The sequence below is a fragment of the Octopus bimaculoides genome, chromosome 4, assembly GCF_046866305.1.
Source record: "Octopus bimaculoides isolate indiv1 chromosome 4, ASM4686630v1, whole genome shotgun sequence".
NCBI lineage: Eukaryota > Metazoa > Mollusca > Cephalopoda > Octopoda > Octopodidae > Octopus > Octopus bimaculoides.
The window spans coordinates 146403933-146431334 of NC_142931.1; the positions used below are offsets into that span (position 1 = coordinate 146403933).

A 27402-nucleotide genomic window follows, 5' to 3' on the forward strand; every position below is an offset into this window, starting at 1 on the left:
TTTGGTGCTCCTGTGTTGTTACCACCACCAATGGTACATTCATCAACATCACAATCATCATCATTATCAACTCCTTGACACTTTTGTCATGACTCTCCTGACTCATGAGGTTTCCATGGCCTGTAAGAGAATGAGATGATAACATTCCCCTTGAATAGGATGTTAGTCCACTTCAGGGTTACTCATTTATAACCAAGTGTCATGGGAACAATGTGAAAATGAAGTGTTTTGCTCAAGAACACAATGCAGTGCCCACTCTTGGAACTGAAACCACTATCCTGTGATCATGAACGCAACACCCTAACCGCAAGGCCTTTTGCCTTCACCAGAAACAGTATGAATACAGAGGAATATTTCTCGTATCAGACATTCCTTTGTTTTGTGATAAATTATGGGGAGGCACAGGCCATACTGTTTGTGAGGAGAGAGGGCAAGTCAAAAGCAAAACCCTGACTGAGAAGATCTTTGACATTCCAGTATTGTCTATTCTGTCTTTTTAGAGAAATCTAGAACCTTGTTGTCTGACGTGTCTTTCATTTAAGATAGCATGTCATTTGATAAAAATCTGGCTGTTATTTCTAGCTTGTTGCATGACTACACAGAAGCTCTCTTATTGTCCTGTATTAATATAATATGATCTTTTCTATTCTAGGCACAAGGCCAGAAATTTTGGGTGTGTGGGGGAGGGGGCCAGTCGATTAGATCAATTCCAGTATGCCACTGGTACTCAATTTATCAACCCTGAAAGGATGAAAGGCAAAGTCAACCATGGCGGAATTTGAACTCAGAACATACCGCTAAGCATTTCACCCGGCGTGCTAACGTTTCTTATTTCTTTATTGCCCACAAGGGGCTAAACATAGAGGGGACAAACAAGGACAGACAGAGGGATCAAATCGATTACATCGACCCCAGTACGTAACTGGTACTTAATTTATTAACCCCGAGAGGATGAAAGGCAAATTCGACCTCGGCGGAATTTGAACTCAGAACGTAACAGCAAAGGAAATACTGCTAAGAATTTCGCTCGGCGTGCTAACGTTTCTGTCAGCTTGCCGCCTTCAACCTAGAGATATTCTTTTCAACTCTAGGCACAAGGCTCGAAATTTTGGGGGAGGGGGCCAGTCGATTAGATCGACCCCAGTACGTAACTGGTACTTAATTTATCGACTCCGGAAGGATAAAAGGCAAAGTTGACCTTGGCGGAATTTGAACTCAGAACATAACGGCAGACAAAATACCGCTAAGCATTTTGCCTGGCATGCTAACGTTTCTGCCAGTTGGCCGCCTTATTAGTATACTATAATGAAACAGTAAGAGCTGAGAAAACTAATGATGGTTGGTGTTAGGAAATAGTAAATATAATGTAACATGAAAGTGGGGCACTTAAGGGCCTAGAATTAGGTTTCGTTTTATGCTGTTATGATAATGAAAGATAAACATTCCCCTGGATTGGGCACCAGTCTATTATTATTTTTATTAATGTGGTGTCGTTATTGTTTAGTTCTCATCTAATCCAGTAGTGGTAATCCAGTCTTTCTTCAGAGATAATCTCCATAAAACTACATAATCCAATGTGTCTGTCCTTTTTGAAAAAGTCACCACTTGTTATATGAATGAGATTTGACAGCTACTTTTTTTTTATCAGGTTAAGTTATCTAGGAGAGGCCTTTTTGTAGTATTATAAATACTTACACACACATACACACACATACTTCTTGAGTGAGAGTGTCTATGTACTTCCTGTTTTGCAAAACAAGGCATGACAACAGCAACATTGTCAACATTTCAGTAGCTTGTTGTTGTTGCTGCTGCTGTTGGTGTCACTACTGTTATTATTATTATTATTATTATTATTATTATTATTATTATTATTACTGTACCAGTTGTTTTTATCATAGTCAAGCACATACCACTGTTGTAATAAAATATGTTTTGGTTTTATTCAATCTGGAATTCCAGTGCAACATTAATGGATGACATCTGGAAAAACCAGAAATAGTTTTAGAAATGCTTTATTACAACTCATGTATATATATGTTCTATGCATACATATCTATATACCCTGGTCCCTTAATTGTTTCTTCTGGTAAGTTTGGGTACAGAAATGTCAACTACATCAGCCAAAATAGTAATTGAATTCCTTCTGGACACACATTCGAGCACGCCCAAGCACTTAAGTGACCAATGGTCTCGGATTCTTCTATTGTCTCTGAAATAGTCTTAATGACCTTAATGACCTTACAAACTTTTTGTTTTTCCTTCTCACCACTTCCACCAGGGTGTATATGTCAGTATGTATGCATATCTAAACCACGTACGTATGTGTGCGTGCCTATACATATATATACACATTTTTTCTCTCTGCTCTGTGTGTATGGCTGTGTGTCTGCATGCAGTTTTGTATGGGTGCATATATCTGTGTGCGTGTGTGCATGTATCCATATAACTCTGTTCTGCTCTGTGTGGCTGTATGTCTGCATGAGTTTCTTTTTCTTTTCCTTTTCATTCTGGTGTAAGCACATGCATATATTTGCATACTTTTCCTACATTTAAACAGACTTTTTGATAGGCATCAACATAACGTCTGTACATTCCAAAAATGTAATTTTCCCAAATTAAGTGCACTTCATATTCAAGGCTCCAATGAAGCTATAGGATGTTATCCAAGTACTCATCTAAGAGTCTACTGCATCATATAGCAAAAACAGCTGTAAGCTTATGGAGTTCATTGCACAGCATTTGGTTTTTCCTGTGTCATCCCTTTGATCCTAGAAAGATGGATGGATAGACAGACAGACAGACGGACGGACGGACGGACGGATGGATGGACGGACAGACGAACAGACAGATAGGAAAGGTGACGTACACAAAATATTTTAAAGTTTTGACTATTGAGACGTGAAATCTACTTCTGAAGAAAAATTGCTCAGGGGAGATAACTCTCAACCCATCAACATCTCAATTCATGAAAAGAAAAAAAATTGTAAAAACGTTTCCGAGTTGGCTGCCCATTTATTAAATAGCAGACAAATTTCTATCAAATCATCCCCAACCACTACATAAAAAAAAAGAAGAACAAATTGGAAAAACAATCCTTGATATAATATGTCTAATATTATAATGACACCTTGGGCAAATGTCTTCTACTGTAGTCTTCAGCTGACCAATGCCTTCAGAGTGAATTTGGTATATGGAAGCTGTGGAATCCCTATATCTCTCTCTCTCTCTCTCTCTATATATATATATATGTATATCATCGTCATCATCATCGTTTAATGTCCGCTTTCCATGCTAGCATGGGTTGGACGATTTGACTCACGACTGACGAACCAGATGGCTACACCAGACTCCAATCTGATTTGGCAGAGTTTCTACAGCTGGATGCACTTCCTAACGCCAACCACTCCGTGAGTGTAGTGGGTGCTTTTACATGCCACCGGCACGTGGGCCAGTCAGGCGGTACTGGCAACGGCCACGCTCAAATGGTGTTTTTTACGTGCCACCTGCACAGGAGCCAGTCCAGCGGCACTGGCAATGACTTCGCTCGAATGTTTTTTCACGTGCCAGTAAGGCAATGCTGGTAACGATCACACTCGAATGGTGCTTTTAACATGCCACAGGCATGGAAGCCAGTCTACTGCTCTGGCAATGATCACACTCGGATGGTGCTCTTAGCGCACCACTGGCACGGGTGCCAGTCATCAAATTTGATTCGATTTTGATTTCACTTGCCTCAATAGGTCTTCACAAGCAGAGTTTAGTGTCCAATGAAGGAAAGGTACGCACAAGTAGGCTAGTTACACCCCTGGCATAGGCCATGGGTTATGGTCTCACTTGGCTTGCCAGGTCTTCTCACGCACTGCATATTTCCAAAGGTCTCGGTCACTAGTCATTGCCTTGGTGAGGCCTAATGTTCGAAGGTCGTGCTTCACCACCTCATCCCAAGTCTTCCTGGGTCTACCTCTTCCACAGGTTCCTCCAACCACTAGGGTGTAGTACGTTTTTACTCTGTCAAGTATGCACACTGAGATTACACATCCATCGGAGCATACTGGCTTCATTCCTTGCAAGCTTACGCATGTCCTCAGCACTCATGGCCCATGTTTCACTGCCATGTAGCATGGCTGTTCTTACACATGCGTCATACAGTCTGCCTTCTACTCTGAGCGAGAGTCCCTTTGTCACCAGCAGAGGTAGGAGCTCTCTGAACTTTGCCCAGGCTATTCTTATTCTAGCAGCTACACTTTCAGAGCACCCACCCCGGCTACTGACTTGGTCCTCTAGGTAATGGAAGCTATCAACTACTTGAAGTTTTTCCCCTGGAATGTGACAGAAGCTGTTCTCTGCACATTTTCAGTGTTTATTGCTCCTGAGCATCTGCCACATACAAATACTATCTACCCAGTTAGCCTTCCTTTGATATTGCTGCACCTCTTATGTGTCCATAGCTTGCACTGGGTACATCTTATAGAGTTTCTACCTACACCTTTTCTACAGATTGAGCAGGGCCATCTATATACACACTCTAACAAGCACACTCACTCACAAGCGCGTGCACACACACACACACACACACACACACACACACACACACACACCACTCACGAGCACATAAATATTTATGGACTTTGTTAAATACTTTGGCATTGAAATACGGATGAAGAAAACATCAGACTGTGGTTGGTGAAGAGAAGATGCTGAGGCCATTGTCCAGCAGTGGACTGAACATGTACAGGGATGATTTTTTTTTCCTACGTGTTTCAATCATTTGACTGTGGCCATGCAGGAGCACCACTTTTAGTCGAAGAAATCGACCCCAGGACTTAGTCTTTGTAAGCTTAGTACTTATTCTATCGGTTTCTTTTGCCGAACCGCTAGGTTTCGGGAGCACAAACACACCAACATTGGATGTCAAGTGATAGTGGTGGTGGCAGGGACAAACACAGACACAAAGACACATGCATATATATATATATATATACATATATACATACATACACACACAATGAGCTTCTTTCAGTTTCCGTTGACTAAATCCACTCATAAGGCTTTGGTCGGCCTGAGGCTACAGTAGAAGACACTTGTCCAAGGTGCCACACAGTGGGACTGAACCTGGAACCATGTGGTTGAGAAGCAAGCTTCTGATCACACAGCCATGCCTAAGCCTTATGATATATATATATATATATGTTTGCGTTTGTCCCCTATTACCACTTGAAAACTGGTGTTGGTTTGTTTGCCTCCCTGTAACTTAGCAGTTTGGCAAAAGAATTCAATAAAATAAGTAACAGGCTTTAAAAAAGAAAGTACTAGGGTTGATTTTTTTTTTTTACTAAAAACCTTCAAGGTGGTGCCCCAGTATGGCCACAGTCCAACAACTGAAACAATGAAAGATAAGAGTTTATTTGCATGTGTAAATTCATTTACAAATTTATCCATAAACATGTTAATCTCATACTTTAGTTTATTAATCATTCATAAACACACACACACACACAGCCATAAATATTTATGTGCTTGTGAGTGGTGTGTGTGTGTGTGTGTGTGTGTGTGTGTGTGTGTGCTTGTGAGTGAGTGTGCTTGTTAGAGTGTGTGTGAGAGAGCTTTGAAGAAGCTGCTTCTGATCAGAGATAATATTAAATTATTATTATTATCATTATCATTATCGTTATTATTATTATTATTATAGTTAACAAACATACTCAGGACATTGTTATATCTTTTGCTCAGTGTTAATCAGTAACTGTTATCTAAAGGGCTTCACTTCATTTCAAAATGACAATAAGAGGTTTCCACAACACACACACACACACATTAATTATAATATGTGTGTTATAAGCAGAGTAGTTACAGTAACTTCAAAGTTTCAGTCTATTAACCTCCACCATACTCTCTAAAAAAGGCAAGCAGGCTTAAACTTTGAAGCCACTATCACCACTCTGCTTGTAAAATTATACTAAATATGTACTCTACCACATGTATTGAGTAATTCTTCAGTTTAATGTAAACTTGTTTTTATTATAACTCAAAAACTGTCAGAATCGTCAGCTCACCAGGCAAAATGCTTCACAGTTTTTCATTTGTATTCATGTTCTGAATTCACATTCCTCTTAGATCAACTTTGCCTTTCATCCTTTTGGGGGGTCGATAAAATAAGTACCAGTTATGCACTGGGGTCGATGTAATCGACTTAACCCCTCCCCGAAATTGCTGGCCTTGTTCCAACATTTTGAACGCATTATAACATTAAAAAACTGAAATTGATGCATTCTTTTACTGGCTTCAGTCATTTGACTGTGGCCATGCTGGAGCACTGCCTTTAGTGAAGCAAATCGACCCCATGTCTTATTCTTTGTAAGCCAGTTCTTATTCTATCGGTTTCTTTTGCCAAACCGCTAAATTACGGGGACGTAAACACACCACCATCGGTTGTCAAGTGATTGTGGTTGGGGACAAATACAAACACACACACACACACACGACGGGCTTCTTTCAGTTTCCATCTACCAAATCCACTCACAAGGCTTTGGTCAGTCCGGGGCTATAGTAGAAGACACTTGCCCAAAGTGCCACACAATGAGACTGAACCCGGAACCATGTGTTTGGTAAGCAAGCTACTTACCACACAGCCACTCCTGCACGCACGCACGTACAAACACACACACACATTCTTGTACACTTACTTGTATGAAATATTTCAGGAAATGAAGTCGTTAAACAAATTTGCTTGTTGAATATAGTTGCTTCGTCCCTAATGGCTGACAAAACAACCGTCAACATTCGAAGCAGACGATTATATTTAACGTAAACTTGTCATCAAAAGTAAAATATAGATTTGTAAACTGAGTTACAAAAAACAAAAACAAAACAAATACATGTGTATGTGTGAGAGAGAGAGAGGGGAGGCGGGAGAGGAAGGTGAGGATAGTTAAGAGAAGAAATAATAAGAAATAATCTGTGCTAAACCGTCCCAACACCAATCCACACCCCACCACCACCATTTTAGTTCAACTAATATAGTTATCATGTGATCTCCAGCTTTCTTTCATAAATACATAGACACTTATGTGTGTGTGTGTGTGCACGTACATGTTGGTGTATGTGTGTGTGTGTGTGTGTGTGAGACAGAGAAAGAGAGAGTGTGTATCTCTTTTACTCTTTTACTTGTTTCAGTCATTTGACTGCGGCTATGCTAGAGCACCGCCTTTTAGTCGAGCAAATCGACCCCAAGACTTATTCTTTTTGGAAGCCTAGTACTTATTCTATCGGTCTCTTTTGCCGAACCGCTAAGTTAAGGGGACCTAAACACACCACCATCGGTTGTCAAGCGATGTTGGGGGGACAACCACAGACACACAAACATATACATACACATACATATACATATATATATATATATATGTCTGCAAGTAGTTGGGTTCAGCATATTATCCTCCATTTTCTAATTGTTATACAAATTTGGGGTAAAACCTCCACTTTTACCCGCTCCCATTGATTGCACTTAGTATAGCACTAGTGTAGCAACAATTGGGTACCCTCCCAGCAGTATACTGGATAGATACTATCCCTTAGTGGGTTGAACCCCCAACCCCTAACTCTCTCACGTTATATATATATATATATATATATATATATATATATATATACGAAGGACTTCTTTCAGTTTCCGTCTACAAATCCATTCACAAGTCTTTGGTCAGCCTGCGGCTATAGTAGAAGACACTTGCCCAAGGTGCTACTTACCACACAGCCACTCCTGTGCCTATGTCTATGTGTGTGTATATATATATATATATATATATATATATATATATATATATATATATATATATATATATATACAGGGTGGTGCAAAAGTAGGTGTACAATTATGAAAAAAAGGAAACACGTGCAATATTCATTTATTTTTATCAAAAAAAATTAAAAGTTACAATAAAAGTGTTATAGTTATGATAAATTATGTATTATAATAAATTAATGACATGGAAAATAGCAAAAAATGAGGGGCTAACTCATTTAATGAATTAAATATTAGAACATTGATGTGATATTTACTGTATGCTTTCTTTTGCAAACACACCCCTGTGTATATATATATATATATATATATATATATATATATAGAGAGAGAGAGAGAGAGAGAGAGAGAGAGAGAGAGAGAGAGAGAAGTGAGAGGAGTGAGAGAAGAGAGAGGGGGAGGAATGAGAGAAGAGAGGGGGAGGAATGAGAGAAGAGAGGGGGAGGAATGAGAGAAGTGAGGGGGAGGAGTGAGAGATATGAAAGAGAGAGAGCAAAAGAAAGATAGATACACACACACACACACACATATATATAAATACACACACAAACACTGAGGACATGTGCCCTCCCCAACACACAAGACTGCTGAGCTGGCTTTAGTTAGATTAAGAAAGCAGTTATTAAGCACAGGGAGCAACTGCATACGTATACACACACATATATGTGTGCACGCATACAAACACACACCAACATACCATTGCTAATTAAATACACATTAGTGCGAATGGAAGTGTGTGTGTAACCATCGTCATCATCATCATCATCATCATTATTATTATTATTATTATTATTATTATTGAGTGAGAGAGCAGTGCATGCCATCAAAGTGACACTGGGGTACAAATATATGAAGCCCTATGTACCCATCATGACTACCCGTCTGATAAGAGTACACCAGGCACATGCATCACAACCATATGTGCACAACATGATGGTCTCACATCAAGATAAATAATGCATGACATTGCAGGGGGGACCCAGTTAGAATTTTCTTCAGGTCAAGTAACCCATCCCACTCAAAAGGTCCCTGAATAAGGGTTGTTTAAGGACGATGAACAAAACACCCATGTTTCCGGAGGTGAATTATCCAAACCCCAAAGAATTCCTCTCAACACATGGCTATGAAGCTCCCCAACTACTCCTGCTAATGATCAGAGATGCACATATGCTCAGCCACCAAGGGACATGCTCAACTGGTTAAGGTCAAACAACCGACAAGCAAATTTGTGGTATTGAGCAGAATATTTGCTGTAGCCCATCTTTTATACCAAGACAAAACAATGGACATGATAACACTTCCAATCAGTTAAGACCAGAAGCCATGGGAGCCACTGCCTGTTATTGCACCAGGGCTTTTATTATTATCATCATCATCATCATCATCATCATCATCATCTTCGTTATTATTATTTTCACAATATGAAAATATCTATAGAAATTGGCCTGATCTACAGTTTGAACTCACAACCTGATGACTCAGCAGTATGGGTCATACCTATGTGACGAGAAAATATGTTGGTGGATGGATCTAACCCACTGTCTTGATTGCATAACATATTGATGAGTCATAGCTCTATTACCTTGACAACTGACTCTGTTTACAGCTGTGAGAACAGCAGAAGTAGCAGTGGTGGTGGGAGATGCACTGATAACAAAGCTGGCAATTGAAAATCTATATCTGGTATGACTTAACATTCAGGACAATATCTTAGATGTGTGTATCATTCATAAAAGTATGATGCAGTTAGCTTTTAGCAAATTCATAAGAACTCTAATACAAGTGGCACCCTCTGGCTGTGGCTTTTAATACAAGGGAGGCAACTATGATAATGATCTTTGTCGTTGGGTCCTTAAGAACACAACACATTGAGGTCAGTACAAAGGTGGAAGACAAAAACTATAGATAACAATAAAACATTGGGAAAACAAGGGAATTCAGGGTACCCCAGATTTTTCTGGCTCATCAAAGGGAAAAGTACCCTCTTCCATTTCTTCCTGCCTGTTTAGCTGGTCAGATAATCAAAATAGGTCGATTTAGCCTGGTCAGTTTTGTTGCTTTCACTCACCTTTTGTAAATAACTCATATATATATATATAAGGAGAAACATTTCATTACTATAAACAAGTCATTTGTGTGGTTGTTCAGTAAGAAAATTGTCGAACCCTCATACACCGTCTAATGATGGGAGAGTCCATCATATATGTATGAATGTATGTATGTACGTACATACATACATATATCATCATCGTCGTTTAACGTCCGCTTTCCATGCTAGCATGGGTTGGACGATTTGACTGAGGACTGGTGAAACCGGATAGCAACACCAGGTTCCAATCTAATTTGGCAGAGTTTCTACAGCTGGATGCCCTTCCTAACGCCAACCACTCAGAGAGTGTAGTGGGTGCTTTTACGTGTCACCCGCACGAAAACGGCCACGCTCGAAATGGTGTCTTTTATGTGTCACTCGAAAATTCTACGGGAGCCAGTCAGGCGGTACTGGCAACGGCCACGCTCAAAATGGTGCATCTCATGTGCCACCCGCACAAGAGCCAGTCCAGGGGCACTGGCAACGATCTTACTTGGCTTGCCGGGTCTTCTCACGCACAGCACATTTCCAAAGGTCTCGGTCAGTAGTCATCGCCTCGGTGAGGCCCAATGTACGAAGGTCTTGCCTCACCACCTCAGCCCAGGTCTTCCTGGGCCTACCTCTTCCACGGGTTCCCTCAACTGTTAGGGTGTGGCACTTTTTCACGCAGCTATCCTCATCCATTCTCACCACATGTCCATACCAGCACAATCGTCTCTCTTGCACACCACAACTGATGCTTCTAATGTTCAGCTTTTCTCTCAAGATACTTACACTCTGACGGGTATTCACATTGACATTACACATCCAACGGAACATACTGGCTTCATTTCTTGCGAGCTTACGTATGTCCTCAGCAGTTACAGCCCATGTTTCACTGCCATATAGCATGGCTGTTCGTACGCATGCGTCATACAGTCTGCCTTTTACTCTGAGTGAGAGTCCCTTTGTCGCCAGCAGGGGTAAGAGCTCTCTAAACTTTGCCCAGGCTATTCTTATTCTAGCAGCTACACTTTCAGCGCACCCACCCCCACTACTAACTTGGTCGCCCAGATAGTGGAAGCTATCGACTACCTCTAGTTTTTCACCCTGGAATGAGATAGAAGTTGTTTCCTGTTTGTTTACAGTCTTTATTGCACCTGAACATCTGCCACAAACAAAAACTAACTTGCTAGTTAACCTGCCTTTGATGTTGTTGCACCTCTTATGTGTCCATAGCTTGCACCGGGTACATCTTATAGAGTTACTACCTACTCCTTTTCTACATACTGAGCAGGGCCATCTACCTGAAGGGGTTTGTGTTTTATCTATCTATATATATATATATATATATAGATAGATAGATAAAACACTGTGGCCATGCTGGGGCACTACCTTCAAGAATTTTTAGTTAAATGAATCAACCTCAGTACTTTTACTTTTTTTAATGCCTGGTGCTTATTCTGTCTCTTTGGCAAACCACTAGGTTATAGGGACGTCAACACACCAACACTGGTTGTCAAGTGGTGGTGGTGGTGGTGGTGATGGGGAACAAAGACACACACACACACATATATATATGACACATTTCTTTCAGTTTCTGTCTACCAAATCACAAGGCTATAGTAGAAAACACTTGCCCAAGGTGCCGCGTAGTGAAACTGAACCTGGGACCATGTGGTCGGGAAGCAAACTTCTTACCACCCAGCCACATTTACACACACACACACACACATATATATATGTATATATATATATGAAAGAGAGGAGGGGGAGAAACATAGACACATACATACAAACACACAATGCACTGTACACTTATAGCAATGTATGATGCACATACATACATCTAGAAAAATATTATTAAAACAGATTGTTGAGTCGGATATTGATCAGGCACCCATGAGAGTTTCTTAATTAATCATTCCTGTCTATAATGTCAGGCCATAGACCTGATAAGTAGATCTGCAATGTGGTAATCATGTGAGTGGGCACGACTTGTGTAGAGTGAAACCGTCAATGTCTAAATTAGAACTCTCACTAAAGCTTGCTTGGTAGGGAAGGTCGTTTTTGGACTCATAAAAAAAAATAAAACCTGTGAAAAAGCAAAGATGTTGCAAGCCTTTGATCCAGGTCTTCTGAAGAACGTTTCTTCCTTTTCTGCCACTAGTCTTTGAGGTAGCCCTGTAAAGGGTCAGAGGTACTGCCTTCCTCTTTGACTCAAGGATTAATAAAGGGGCCATGTTTGATATCATGCTGGTTGTTTGCACCTGTGCTGTATTAGCCATGACCAAGGTCACATCCACTCAGCCGTGTCCAGAAGGAATTCCCACGATGATGTGGTATGGTGGCGTAATCATGGAGTTCATCCCCTGCAAGGGACAGACAAAGTACCCTAAACCAGGTTCTATTAGCAGAGAGAGAGAGAGAGAGAGAGAAAGAGAGAGAGAGAGAAAGTGTGAGAGAGAGAGAGAGAGAGAGATAGAGATAGAAAGACAGAGAGAGAGAGTGAGAGAGAGAGAAAGCTAGGGTGGAGAGTATGAACAGTGAAGTGTGGAGAAGGAGGTGGGTATTGGCCACACCCTGAGGAAAGCTCTCAACAACGACTGTATGTGAGTCATGTCCTGGGCCCCTGAGGAAAGGAGGAAGTACGGAGAAGAATTGTTGAAAAAGAGGAGCAGGTTGGCAAATGGGGAACATGGAACTAGATGAGAACCAAAGCCATTAACTGGGAAGCATGGAAAGAGAGTGGGGGGAGGAGGAGTAGAAAGAGGAAGGGAGAGAGAGAGTGGGAGCCTTATGTGTCACTAAGGCATGAAGTGGAAAGAAGTGACGGTTGACCCTGTCATAAGTTTTGGACTGATCCAAATTGACCAGGGCTCCACTGAAGCCCTGATCTATTCCAAACCCACACCATGATGTGCTGTCACAGAAACGGGTAAATCTGTCAAGGATTGTCAAGTTAAAGCATCTCCGACTACACTAGCAGCAACAAGTGCCAATCTGTGAGTGAGTACCGATGCCAAAATCTTCGACGATGTTTCCAATGAGTGCACAGCTTCGTAAACTGGAATAGCCATTTCAGCTTATTTCAGGTTGTGTTTGACATTGAAGAAAAGGTTAAGGGCCAAGCTTACCAACAAGCATGTCATATACCAATATCTCATCAATGGAACTCATCTAATCTTTTGACTAACTCATACACAACTACGCTCTATTGCTAGATCTATCGCTAATGAGAATAGATGTTGTCCAAATTTTTCTTTTTTGTGAAACCCACTGCCTGTTGCCCATGGGCAATCATAGAGTGAATTTTAGGGTTTATAAACCTAATATTTTATCTTTTCTTAATACTGGTCTCCATATGATATCCATATCTGCACTCGGTCTGCTTGGGAGGTTATTCTGTCCTTGCTCGTTTGTAAGTTCTTCATTCAATTAACCCTGACCCAGACTAAAACAACACTCATAAAACAAACTGCACTTAAACTCGGCTGACTTCATCTTGTTTTCTTTTATCATTCAAGTATTTTTCCAGTGATAAGAAGTATATCACACATTTCTCATTCCTCACATGTATTTATTTAATTTATTGCTGAATAATAGCATCATTGGTTATAGGTCTCTAATGGGCCAGTCTTTGGCTGGTTACATTTACGATGGGCAGAATGACAGGGGGGAATGTCTGAGTGTCTGTAACTCAATGCAGAACAAATATAACAAAGGACTTTGTTAAAAAAGCACAGGTTTTTTTACTGCTGTTCTTTCTAGTTTCCTTGCTGATGCTTATATCTTTTAGTAAAACACACACATATGTACATGCTTGTATGTGTGTGGGTATAAGTGCCTCAGCATGGAAGCTTGTCATGTGTGTGTCCATATGTCCGTGTGTCCCACATACTACTTGACAACCAGAGTTGGTTTTTTTCACATCCTCATAACTTAGCGATTTGACAAGAGACCGATACAGTAAGTAGCAGACTTTAGAAAGAAAATAATGCCCAGGGGTTGATTTATGCAACTAAAACCCCCACCAAGGTGGTGCTCCAGAATGGCCACATGCCAATGACTGAAACAAGTGAAAAAAGATGGCAGTCCTAGAAAATGGCACAGTCTGTCTACTTGTAGCCAAATCTGACACTCCTGAAGAGACAGACAACAAAAACAACAAAATATCAACAATAAATTTGAATTCCTATATTCTAGCTTATCCACCCTAATATCACATGACTACTGTGGTGGTGGTGGTGGTGGTGGTGGTACTGCTGCTGGCGGTGGCGGTGGCTATTGTGGCAGTGGTGATGGCTGTTGTGGTGGTGATGGTGGTGGTGGTGGTTGTTGCGGAGGTGGAGGTGATGGTGGCAGAAGTGCCGGCGGCGGTTGTTGTGGTTGTGGTGGCAGTGGAGGTGATGGTGGTGTTGGTTGTTGTGGAGGTGGAGGTGATGGTGAGTGGTAGTGGAGGTGGTGGTGTTGGTGATAATGGCAGTGGTGTTGATGGTGGTACTGGCGGTGGAGGTGATGGTGGTGTTGGTTGTTGAGGAGGTGGTGGCTATTGTGGTAGTGACGGTGGTAATGGTGGCGGTGTAATATGTAGGACAGTTAGGGGTAAAATAGATTTCCTATAATTAATTAGCCAGAAGAGGTAGAGATTTTGTACTGATAACTTTTGCAGGTAACTCCAAAGGTGTGTTGGGGGGGGGGGGTAGGATTAGGGTGGGTGGGGAGGGGTCAAGTTTGACATTGTAAATTATAGACTATAATACAATTTTGGAGGCAATGTGGTAAATTTCAGCAGTGGAGGTTTTGTCATATGGGGCTGTGTGAGTCTGTGTGTGTGTGTATGTGCATTTGTGTGTGTGCGTACACGCACAAATGTACAAGCTGTGTGTGTGCATATGTACACAACTGTACAAGCTGTGTGCGTTTGTGTGTGTGTGCGTATTCACACAACTGCACCAGCTGCGTGTGTGTTTGTGTATATGCACACAACTGTACAAGCGTATGTGTGTGTGCACAACTGTACAAGCTGTGTGTGTATGTGAGACTATATGCATGAATGTGATTGTATGAGTGTGGGTATGAATGGTAACCATAAAGACAGAAACAGATACATCTTGTGTACGTGTGTATGTATGTAATTGTGTATGTATGTAATTGTGTATGTGTGGCTGTGTATGTATACATGTGATTGTGTAGTGTGTAATTGTATATTTGTATGCACATGACTGTGTGTGTATGCAGTTGTATATGTCTGACTGTATGTAAGCACATGAGTACACACACACACACACACATATATATATGAATATCAAATTTTGTATATGTGACTATGTGTTTGTGTTAATGTGTGAGTGCATCTGATGAAGCTGACACCATTAATGTTCCGTTTAAGCTGTTGCAGAACAACACCTGCAGGAAATACATGAGCAGAGAAGAGGAAATTCAAGAGGGATAATGTATGTTGTGGGGAAGAAAGATTGGGTAAGTGGTTAGTGTGAAGAAAGGGATGGTGGGGGGAGGCAGTGAATGCACCAATGGAGATGAAAGGTTTTGAGATGAGTAGATCCTTGTTGCTATTATGTAGTGGCTTGTGTGCTTCAATAACCCTGAGAAGCACAAGATCCTGATAAGGTCCCCCATGTTGGATAAGTGAAAGAAGAGAGGCCAGATTGGTATGAACCATCTCTTCCCAGAGGTGAAAATGGGTTCACATAGAACCAACTCCCTTGCCTAGAATTTAAGAAAAACATGGTTATTGAAGCATTGAGGACAAGCAAAATGCAACAAAATCTGGGAGAGGAAGGCCCTCCTTCGGGGTAAGAAATAACATGGAGTAGTAAAGTTTGATAGAAAGCTGCAAAAAGGAGCAGAGATCCAATTGGGGAGAAGCAGAAAAGATAGCCCAGGGTCAAGAAGAGAGGAGAAAAGCCATCAATGGCCTATACTCGTTGGGGATTGAAGGACTGAAGTAAGTAAGACTGGGGGTACCTTGTAGGTAAAAGTATGGGACAGACCAGCTCCGAGGGGCAGAAGCTATTACGATAGTAATAGAAAAGGTAGAGAGAGGTGACAGCATGCCTATAGACTTGAGGCTGGAGTGTGTCTGTTAGAGACAGAGTGCCACTCAGCTGAGTGACCCTTCCCTAGATGTAATTGATTGAGTGTGTATGTTTATATTTGACTGTCCGTATGTCTAAGCCTGTAAGTGCATGTGTGTGTGTGTGAACTTGATTGTGTAAATCGAATTAAGTGTGTATTTTCATTTAGCCCTTCGTTATAATTAATCGATCCAATTAATGACCTTTCACACTCCAGCCATAAAGTATCGTGTCTCTTCAGAAGGATCTTGTTTAGAAATACATTATCTAATGTGTCCTTCCTATTTTCAGATGGGGAATTTTGATCTGAGTAAGATGGTTGCTATTAGGTTTCTACTCTTGTAAGTATGTTTAAAATTGTTTCAGTGTACATGGGAGTGCTTCTTTTGTGGCACCAGCACTAGTGAGGTTGCCATGTAACTTGCAAGACTAAACCAACCATTAGGCAGAGTGAGGGTGAAGTAGAGAGGGGCAGCTTTATGAAAAGCCAGAGTATGAAGGAAGGGGCTCTGAAACAGGTTTCTTGCTGAAGGGGAGATACATCTGCTCACATTATGCACAATGGGTAGGAGTAGTTGGTGTTGAGCTGGAAAGATAGACCAAGAAGATACTGATGAGGTGTCAGGGTGGGATCTGGGGTAGAAGAATAGAAAGTGTTGCTGGGTAGCAGTTAAGAATATATGGAGAGAGTGAGGGGTGGTAAGATGTGGTAGGAATGTAAATATACCGAAAGATGAGCAAGAGTTGAGGCGTGTGTATGTGTGTGGGGGGAGTTAATGATAAATAAGTGTTGGCTAGAAGGTAGGGGAAATTAGATGATGACTAAAGATTGAGAGGAGTATAGGGGTGAATGCAGTGAATATTGGAAAGGTAATTGATGATATGTGAGTTGGTGGGGAAGGTTGGAAGAAGTAGGCAGTACAAGGTGAAGAGTAACAGTATGAAACAACAAAGAAGATAGGAAAGGGATGAGAGAAGGTGGGGTGTAATATAGGAAGGTTGTAGGGGTGAGTAGAGAAAAAAGATATAATGCAAGGAGGAGATGAGAGATATAGAGTGATATGGGCAAGTCAACAGAAAGTGGTTTATTGAAGAAGGAGAGATAATTTGATAGCACAGAAGAGGGGTGAGGGTGATCAATGTAAAATGTGAGTAGAGAGGAACAACAGAAGGATGGATGTGATGCGAAGAAGTTCCAGTAGTGAGGAAGACAACTAGTATCAGAGCAGCAGAAAACTGTAGTTAGGCAAATGATAGAAAATAAGGGGGGGGGGGGTGCCTAGGAAATTAAACAAGGGGAACAACTGTGCATGCATACATACATACACACACATGCGTGCGTGTGTGTCTAGAAACTGTTTTACTGAGATGGAAGGATCGTCTTGTGCACCACATACTGCTAGTCATTCTAGTCTTTTTGCATCTTTTCCATGAGATTCAAAGTCCTAAGATCAACCTCCACCCATTCATCCCATGTCTTCCAGGGTTCCCTTTTGCACAACTTTCATCTACCTTAAACAATCAGCACCTCTTTATACAAAGGTCCTCATTAAATATGCATCACCTGACCACACCTGTACAGCCTTGTTTCACACTACATCTGATTCCTCTTATGTCCAATTTTTGCCTCAACACATTTACACTTTGTTGTATATGAACACTGACTTTGCACTTCCAATGGAGCATGCTAGCTTCATTATTTTCAAGTCTTCCCATGTTCTCTGCATTTAGGGCCCACATTTCACTACCATGTAGCATTGCTGTTCATACAGAAACATCATACAATCTGTCTTTAACTCTAAGAGAGACGTGTTTTATTACCAACATCAGTTGAGTTTTTCCCATTCTGTTCTTATTCTAATGACAACACTTTCAGAACATCCCCTTTCCACTACTAATTAGGTCCCCTACATATCAGAAACTATCTACCACCTCTAAGGATCCTCTTAGGCATTCAAGAAAATTTGCTTTCTATGTATTCTTATTGCATATTGCTCCTGCACCTCTATCCTGTACAAAGCCTAATTCCTCACTTAACCTTAATATATATATATATATATATATGTGTGTATATATATATATATATATATATATATATATATATATGTGTGTGTGTGTGTGTGTGTGTGTGTGTGTGTATGTACATCTATGGATATATATTGAACCGAGCACCTCTTCTTGGTTGATGAAGCATTATGAGCACAGGAAGTGAGCCATGGATTGGAACAAGTAATATTCTAAGGGAGGTAGAGCCAGACTATATGCCAGGTGTGGCATCAATTCAATTCCCTCAAATTCCTGGCTTTTATTTGGGTTCGTTCAAACAGTATGAGGTCTTGCATCATCTTGCTGGAGAAGAGCTCACTTTCTGTTAGCCAATGCCAGGTATAATTCCTTAGACGCAGAGCGTTACCTGGTGTTCGAAACACCCATGTTTAGTGATAGGCTCCAGAAGCTGGCCCCTGCTTAAACACTGCTTATGCAGGTTAAGATTGCAGAAAAACATCTCTCTCAGATTCTTAATTGGTCCAATGCAAGGCCCACTTCCTGTGCTCACAACACTTCATCAACCTGGAAGAGGTGGAAGCTTCAGTGAAGGAGTTCTTTGCCACAAAGAACAAGAACTGGTATCAGCATGGGATCAAAGAACTAGCAGAAAAGTGGCTTCAGACGGTGCAACATGATGGCCCCTAATTTGAATGCCAGACAGCTTTTGTTATAACTCGATGAAAAAAAAGTAAATAAGTTATGTAAGGGACGACCGTGCGAACTCATAAAAGGAGAAATGGTGACGAATGGAAAAACAGAGGACTCCTTTTATTTAAACGTGTCACACGGTCGAACATACAAATATATATCAAAGATGATATACATAATATGTTATGCGACGATAACATAGATGACCAGTAATGAAAGACCACAACCGTATAAGATGGAATAACTGAGATATTTATTGTGGCGTTAAAGATGTATGTCTGTGAGTGAGTGTGAATGCGACATATAAGAACATAATCGAAGACAGGCCGTCGTACAAAGAAAAGTATGTATGTGTATGTGTATTATTACAGCAGATAGAAAGAGAGTCAATAACACGTGGACAATTATACCAGTTCGTTAGTACACTATAGGAAAAGTTCTGTATGTGAAAGTGAGGAGAGGCTGAGTGTGGCAGTGCTGATCACTAGTTGTGATGTCGTGGCATCGATGCCGGGCCGTGATTCTTGTTATACAGATGTTCATCGCTGGCTGAGAATTTCTTGTCTGTTTAAGAACTCTTGTCTGTTTATTTACCGTGGTGAAGCTGAGTCACCTAACAGAATCGAAGAGAGAGATGTGCCGCGGAGGTTTGGTTTGGTGTACATAGTAATTCGTGTTGACGCTGGTAGTGTAGAGGCTGTTTGGTATTAATCGTGTTGGTCATGATGATGATGCTGGATAGTAGTAGTAGACTCTTGTTGCTGATGTGGCGACGGCGGAGGTCATCGTGGCTGGACGAAGCTGCTGAAGTGGTCGCTGGAACTGCTGCTGCTGTCGTGTGGTACACGGAACAGTTCTCAAAGAGAAACTGGACCGAGACAAATTTGTGGGGTATGAGTTGATCTATATATAGCGTTAAGAGGGCTCCAAGACGGTGATAGAATTTTACTCTATCACGTGACCTTATTAGGGGCCGTGATTGGTCAGTTTGTGTTCTGGCGGGAAAGGTTCGAAGAAGTTGCCGATTCGAATAATGATCAGTCACGTGATGTCAAGGAATGGGTTCTCTACTACGCTCGCATTTATTTATATTTAAATGAGAAGATTGTATGTAATGGCGATAGTAGTTTGTATCTAATGGCGGGAGGTAGTTTCACTACAGTTACCAAAATATTGTAAAACTTATGCCTTGACACAATGCATACGAGTAGGGGTGCATGTGTGTGTGTGTGTGTGGAAACCAATCAGATGGGCTCTGCAAGCAATTGCTTGCCACACGATTTGTCTCCCTGATTGTCCTTCAGAATTACAGTACCCTAGGGGCCTCAGCGCCTGTAACATACTTAGCCGTTTACAACTCGTGATGTATGACGAAAGATCCCACAATTACAATCCCTAGGTATTGGCAGACGACATCCTTCACCCACACAACCTTCCATCAAGACATAGATAAAGGGGCTGAGAAAAAAGAGGGTGGATGACATCGTTTCCTTACACTGACACACTGTAGACCAATATCGAATGAATGCAGCCCGCATGGACAAACTGGTTCTGTGCGAGAATTAAATTAAGGACCCACGTGTCTGTGGTATATTCGGCCATTTCCACGACAATTCAATAAGCAAGCAGTTCAGTTAATCGTCGCGAGAATACAGTCAAAGTTTTCGTTTGCGTTTGGGCTTGTATTTGCGTGTACACGTGTTTATCTATGTATGTCTGTCTGTCTATCTGTCTGTATGTATGTATGTATGCATGCATGTATGTACGTATGTATGTATGTATGTATGTACGTACGTATGTATGTATATGAATGTATAACCCGTACATACATGGGTACACAGACAGACAGATAGATAGACAGATATAAAATATGGGGGTTTAGTTCACTGTAAGACTGTGAATCTTTTTTTTAATAATATTAATGTATATGACTTGAGATGCTTGCCTTGCCTTAACGTTTGTTGTCCTCTTTAACAATGATAGATGGATGGATAGATAGATAGATAGATAGATAGATAAAGTAGGGTACGACGCATAGTGGAGGTTCGTGCATTTTGAACGAATACGGACGGTGTGAGTTTAACAGAGAATTGATTTCCGATCACGTATCAATAAGATACTCAAGTAAAAATTCTGAATGGATCCGACAGACATTGTAGGTTGGGTGGTTGGACCAGTCGTTAGAACATCGGCCAAACCGATTCCAAGAATTTAGTTAAAGCTCTTTACATTCTGAGTTCAAATCCCACTGATGTCAACTTTGCTTTTCATCATTCCAGTAAACTACTAAGTCAAGTATTTCAGTAGATTATTCCTACAGAACACATGAGGTGATATATTAAAAGAGCAGAATTAAAAAGTAAAAACTATAGATATCTTGTATGGAGGTCATCTATTTTATCATGCAAAGTGTATTTGTTTACATGTATGTTTAATGGTGCGTGTAAATGATTTAATATAAGAGCTAAGGCGGAAATCATATGCATCATTTGTGGTTGTTTATTTTCATTCTATGTTTGTAGACGCATAAATATATACACAATGGAAAAGAGATCCTTAAATTTATACATACATGTATATAAAGAGAGAGAGAGAGTGAGAGACATATATACAAAGAAAGATATCAGCACAGTTTAAAATAATATATATATATATATGTATATCCACTAAATTATATACACACACATTAACAGTGATACGAAAGTCCTCTGCGAGAAGTTGGCCAATATTAACGAAACCAGTCGCCAGACATATCGCACTGCCTTTTGTCGTCGTTTCTCGTCTCTATTTTCTAGTCTGAACAACAGAAACTATTCCCAAGAATTATGGTGACACCTCCATACATCGTTCCTGCTGAAGAAATGTCAGGGAATACACGAGACAGACAGGGATATTAAATACGACTGATGCTTAGTAAATAATGATAAGAAGTATTAGTGGAATAAATCAGGGAACTTACACGAGTTTGCTGCTTGTTTTAGAGTCGTAAAGCGATGGTATTTTATCACATGCTTCAGTGTCAATGTCTCTGGTAACAAACATAAACAGCAAACAGGAATGGTAAACCCAGCGACGGAGCGCCTTCACCTGGATAATGGGGACATAACTCTTAATGGTGTTTACAAGAGAATTTCACTTACAAACGCCATCGACAAGGAAAAAGAAATCAACCGAAAACGATTGTGGGCCTGCACGGCTCCTTCAGTCCCACGGCGCGGCATCTAAGCGCAGGCGTTGTTGTGTAGTTAGGACACTTGCTTCCCCTTGCGTGTCACCTGGGTCAAGTGTCTTCCACTGTAGCCCCGAACTAATCAAAGCATTCTGATTGGATTAGGTAGGCGGAAACTGTGTAGAAACCCGACTTGTATATATACAGGGTGTCCACAAAGTAAATAAAATCATGGCATAAACAATTAAATATAAGAAATAATAATTTCTTAAAGTATGTGTTAATCCCCATGTACCCAGACTTTGTGGACACCCTGTATGTTAAAGTTTTACATTAATCTGATGGCTGATCTATACTTTTGTACAATACAAGTTTATTATTCTTAAAGCCATCGTAGGACCAAATATTTTCAGGTAAAAATAGAAAAAATAAATAAATAAATTGTGCGATGTCACGTATGGATCCTCTTCAAAACAATTCAACATACAAGACTGTGTTTTTCTGTTTATCTCCCGACGCTGTTTGACAACTTATGCTAGTTTGCTAAGTTAGCGGTTCGGGAAAAGAAACGGACAAAGTAAGTACCAAGCTTAAACCCGTGAAGGCAGTGCCCTAACATGGGTGCAGTCAGGGCCGGCTCAAGGTACCGGCAACTATGGCAGACAAGGACATTTCCACGACCGTCAGCTTGTACACGCCGGAATTCAGCTTGTTCGGGGCACCAGCAACCCTACGGCCGGCACTGCGGCTGAAACAAATAAAGGGGAAACAAATGAAAGAATTTACAAGAAATTTATTGATTCATTTTTCACAGTAAAGTTTGACTATCCTGGCAAATATTAAACAAAAAAATTTTTAACCTTTATGTTGAGTTTTTTGAAGGGGATTCAAAAAGCGTGACGTACGTGACATCGCACAAAACTTTTTTTTTTTTACCTGATAATAGTAACAGATAATTCCTTTGGATTTTTTCTTAGTATAAACAGTCTCGTGGTGTTTATTGACATCAATTTTAAAATTTCAAAAAAATGCTAATGAATTTGCTGGACAACAATGTCTGTGGGTTACAATTCTCATCTACCTAGTGTGACGTACGTGACAAAAAAGTTTCGTGGAAGAAATTGACGCAATATCGACATCGAACCATTTCAACACAGCTCACAGTGATCTTTCTGGGTATTCAAAACATTTCTGGAAAACCTATTTTAGTGTAACTTTCATAAGGTGGCCATAAATAAAATGATATCTATTTAATAAGAAGAAGCGTTATAAAACTAGTTAGAAATAATAAAACTGTGACGTGGAAGATAGTATTAGGCGAATCTTAATATCATTTTAATTCATTTCGGAAATTACGTGAAAAAAAAAAAAAAAGAAATTCTATGTTTCGTTATATCACAACTTCATAAGCGAAGCATATCCAACACCTTAGTTATCGATGCAGAAAGGAAAGAATCATCATGATGTTAAATCTAGAAGATTCCATACATGTTGGCAAAAAAAAAAAAATATTGCTAAGAAAATAAATAATTCATTGAACGTGAAAAACAATTTTGTTGTATCCACTTGATACATTAGTGGACAATAGCGTCGTGGCTTATAGGTTTACAACTGGCTCGCTGTATGAATTTATTGTTAATATATTTAGTGCAGGAATCATTAAAAAATAAAAGAGGGAAAGGATCGATATTTAATATGAATAATTATTGATTAAATATTTCTTTATTTCAGCCAAGTACGGGGAGACAACTCCAGTCACATTTTGGTCTTGACATTAAATTAAGTTGCCACGAGTAATTCTTTCTTTCTTTCCTTCTTTCTTTCTTTCCTTCTTTCTTTCTTTCTTTCCTTCTTTCTTTCTTTCCTTCTTTCTTTCTTTCCTTCTTTCTTTCTTTCTTTCTTTCTTTCTGGAAAGAGAGCCAGTTTCTAACCTTGAGCCAAGACCCCTTCACTGGCATTTTAACAGCATAAAGATGTTTGTGTTCTATATTTCGAATAAATGCATGTACAGATCTGTATATTTTGTCCTTATATGTGCATACTCATATAATTTTATGTCTAGACGTCCATATGCACATATATGTTAAAGTTTTATATATTTTGATAGTTCCATTGATGGCTTGTATCATCTAATCTTCTAATTAGCTTTCTTCTATCTGGTTTTGAGGAGCCTAATTTCTCAAGATTGGTACCGACATCGTTTGCTACACATCCCAATGCCCCAATAATTACAGGTATAAATCTGAAGATGTAATCCAGGTAGAATAGCTGTAAATTTCTCAGTATCACAAGCTGGATGTTTTCTTTTTTTGCTAATCTTTAGCTTTATGTTGACTCCTCCACTGGACAACTATTTTCTACTGTTGTATAGAGTTTCTCTTCTCTGTCCCAAATTACTGCCTGATTATGTTTGCATTATATTGAGATTTTCACTAGAACATTCCATCGATATTCTTTTTTTCTCAACTACACCTTCGATATTTATGCCCTCTAATGCCTTTGACTGTTCACCTACATATCAGGCTGTTCCTGGAAAAAAAAAAGGAAACAAAAAATCGTCAAATTAAACCCATACACCATGAACATTAAATTTTTTTCTTTTTTAAAGGTTTGTTCCCATTGTTTTGAAATGTGGGATACAAGACAAAGTTGGAAAAATCCCGATGAAAACAGGGAAATTCCAACCTACGTCAGATATTCCAAAATGTCCACTCTGAGTAATATAGAAGTAGCCATTCGAAAAAAATACACAATATTCTAAACTTTTTGCCAGATTCCTACCGTGAGGTAACTGTCAACATTGAAAAAGCACAGTGTTTAATGAAATTAAAAGGATTTTAAACTTCTTAAAATTAGTCCGGTCCAACTGCACGACGAAAAAACAAAATTATATCAATAAATGAATTTTTTGACTTCTCATTGATAAAAAGGGAAGATGAAAGGGCTAAAATATTCCTCAACATTTTAGATTTGAGGCGCTGGTATTTATGTACCAGGTGAGAACCGATATGAACAGTTTCTTTTTTTTGTTCGGAGAGTTTTACATTTCTTTTAATGTGTTTGAAAAACTCTGGCTATGAATTCGAAATGATACGATTAAATTGTTCAATGCATTATGTAAATGAAGAGATACATCTTCCACTACGTAACCAAAGATTATTACTACAATATAGTAGTTTGAAAAACAATACCTGCACCTCAAAGAATGTATCGAAGGTGGCTTGTGGATTTTGCAGTTAAAACTAAAATATTGGCTACTTTAAGACACCTTCACAAGGTTGAATTTCCTGAAAACGGTTACCTTGAATGCAGACAGCAAGAACTTTCTCTTTTCGCTCCATTACTAACGCTTGATACTAATGAAGAAGAAAAATAAAATAAAAATATACATTCCATCAATTTCTTCCAGACTGTAATTATTTTCTATCTATAAGAAATATCTACTTCATAAAATAAATTAATATGGCTCAGGTTGCATAATGCTGATGATTTCTAAAAAGATTGAAATAGTGCTACACATGATTACCACTAATTAGAAATTTTACGACCTTCGAAATAAGTAAGAAAAAAAGAAGCAAAAATTAAATGTTTATTCTTTGCATCTTGTTCCTTATTTCTTCATTTCATATCCAAAATTCTAACCCCGCCAAATATTTGTAAAGTAATGACAATCTCCCTTGTAATAACTGTCCGCCAGGGGACCAAGTCTACTTGACCAGGATGAAGGCGCACATGGCTTAGTGCCTAAAGTGTTTGGCTCATAGTCGTAAGGTTGTGCGTTTGATTCCGGGACCCGTACAGCGTGCTGTGTTCTTGAACAAGACACTTCACTTTACTTTTCTCAAATCTACTCAGCTGTAAATGATTACCAATTGACTGGTACAGCCCTCCTTAGAGATTGTGCTATCGGGTCAAAAGAAAGGCGTTGAGACGGTGTTTGTTGTTTGCTTGCGACCCCTTACAGTAGCATGACTAGCGTGTGTGCTGTCTGGGGACAGCCCTTAAGTTTTCAGGCCCGGGTCGCTAAGCCTATGAAGACTAAGACAGCAGACCCCAAAGTGCTATCTCTTAGCCCCGACCCTAGCAACGCTATCGGTCTCATAGACATCAAACCAAACTTGCTCAAAAATTGACGACTGGCTATACTTATTATTACTTGCCTGACCCGAAGAAGATAAAACTACGAAATATAAGGAGAAGGCGCAAAATGGTAAGTGGGGCAAAATGAGTAATTTCGGATTTCCCATTATTTTTTTTTTTTACTTATTTGAAACTGTTACATTGCAAGTATTACATCATCTTTGAGAATAAAAATTGGTCAGTATAGTTGTAGTTGAGAGAGAGAGAGTTTGAAACGTAGTCAAGTGACAGGTCCTCTTTTTACAAGAAGTTTTTCTTCAGATTCAATTGTAATTGACGCTGCTAATAAAATATCTGGATAATTTTTTGTGTTTAACTATTAAAATTCTTTACTGTTAGATTCCAAGTCACTAATATGATAATTTTCAATTTTCAAAAATGTTTGAAGTGGGGGCAAAGTGAGTAATGACTAGTTCCAATAACTTCTTCTCTTTAACTGCTTGGTGTGTAAATATATCAGAAAGAGAGCAATGTATGTGTGTGTATATGTTTGTGTGTCTGTGTTTGTCCCCCCCAACATCGCTTGACAACCGGTGCTGGTGTGCTTACGTCCCCGTAATTTAGTGGTTCGGCAAAAGAGACCGATAGAATAAGTACTAGGCTAACGAAGAATAAGTCCTGAGGTCGATTTACTTGACTAAAGGCGGTGCTCCAGCATGGCCGCAGTCAAATGACTGAAACAAGTAAAAGAGTGTGCCATGTTTCCCTGATCCTCATTCATTTTTGCAACTTTTGCAGCATTTCTGATCGCAGAGATATTAAAGTGTATTTCTCTTTTTTCAAATTTAATTCTGAAGAATCGAAGAGGCAAATTTACCCTATTTTGTCTTATTCCTTTTGATCCCAACTAAATCTGTCTTTTGTATGCTGAAAGAGAACAATGATAATTTTCTGAAATAGCATTCTGAATATGTTGCAGTGTTTTCAAGGCATTTAGAGAAAGTCATTTTTTTTCAATACATTTGGAGAAGATCAATTTTTGTTTCTGCGTGCGCACGCACACAAATATATATACATGCACATAAACACATACATAGCTATACTTACATACACAAATATACACACATACATACACAAAAGAATACATAAACATAAGCAGTTCAGCTAAGAAAATTAAAGAAATAAAAACAAATTATGGAAATTGTCGAATACTTTCAGCTTTGATATACTTTCTCCGAAAGATCGCTTAGTTTTTGTACATATTTAAAGTGAGAATAAATATTTTAAAAAATTATCCTTAAGAAAAAGAAAAAAAATATTTTGTCCGTTTCGCACACACATTCATGCAACTCTTTCTCGCCGTTTAAGGATTCAATCCCGGTTAGTGTTGAAAGGGATTGCGACACGCCCCCACTGACTGAACACGATTAGACTTTGAACTTTAACGAGCGGAACAAACCAACAGCGTAACTACATTTAGCGTAACACC

The 27402-nt window shown here is 39.6% G+C and overlaps 1 protein-coding gene across 6 annotated transcripts in view; it reads right to left on the reverse strand.

The window, feature by feature from the left end:
• LOC106881912 (oxysterol-binding protein-related protein 1) overlaps positions 1-21982 on the reverse strand; it is a 214003-nt gene extending 192021 nt beyond the window's left edge. For 3 of the 6 annotated variants that reach the window (XM_089351687.1, XM_089351686.1, XM_089351685.1), the window contains exon 1: positions 21624-21968. The gene's annotated coding sequence lies outside the window, so the exon portion shown is untranslated. Of the gene's footprint in view, positions 1-21623 lie in introns of all 6 variants that reach the window. The other 3 variants (XM_089351688.1, XM_089351690.1, XM_089351689.1) reach the window with 2 other exon arrangements.
• Positions 21983-27402: the final 5420 nt, after the last annotated feature.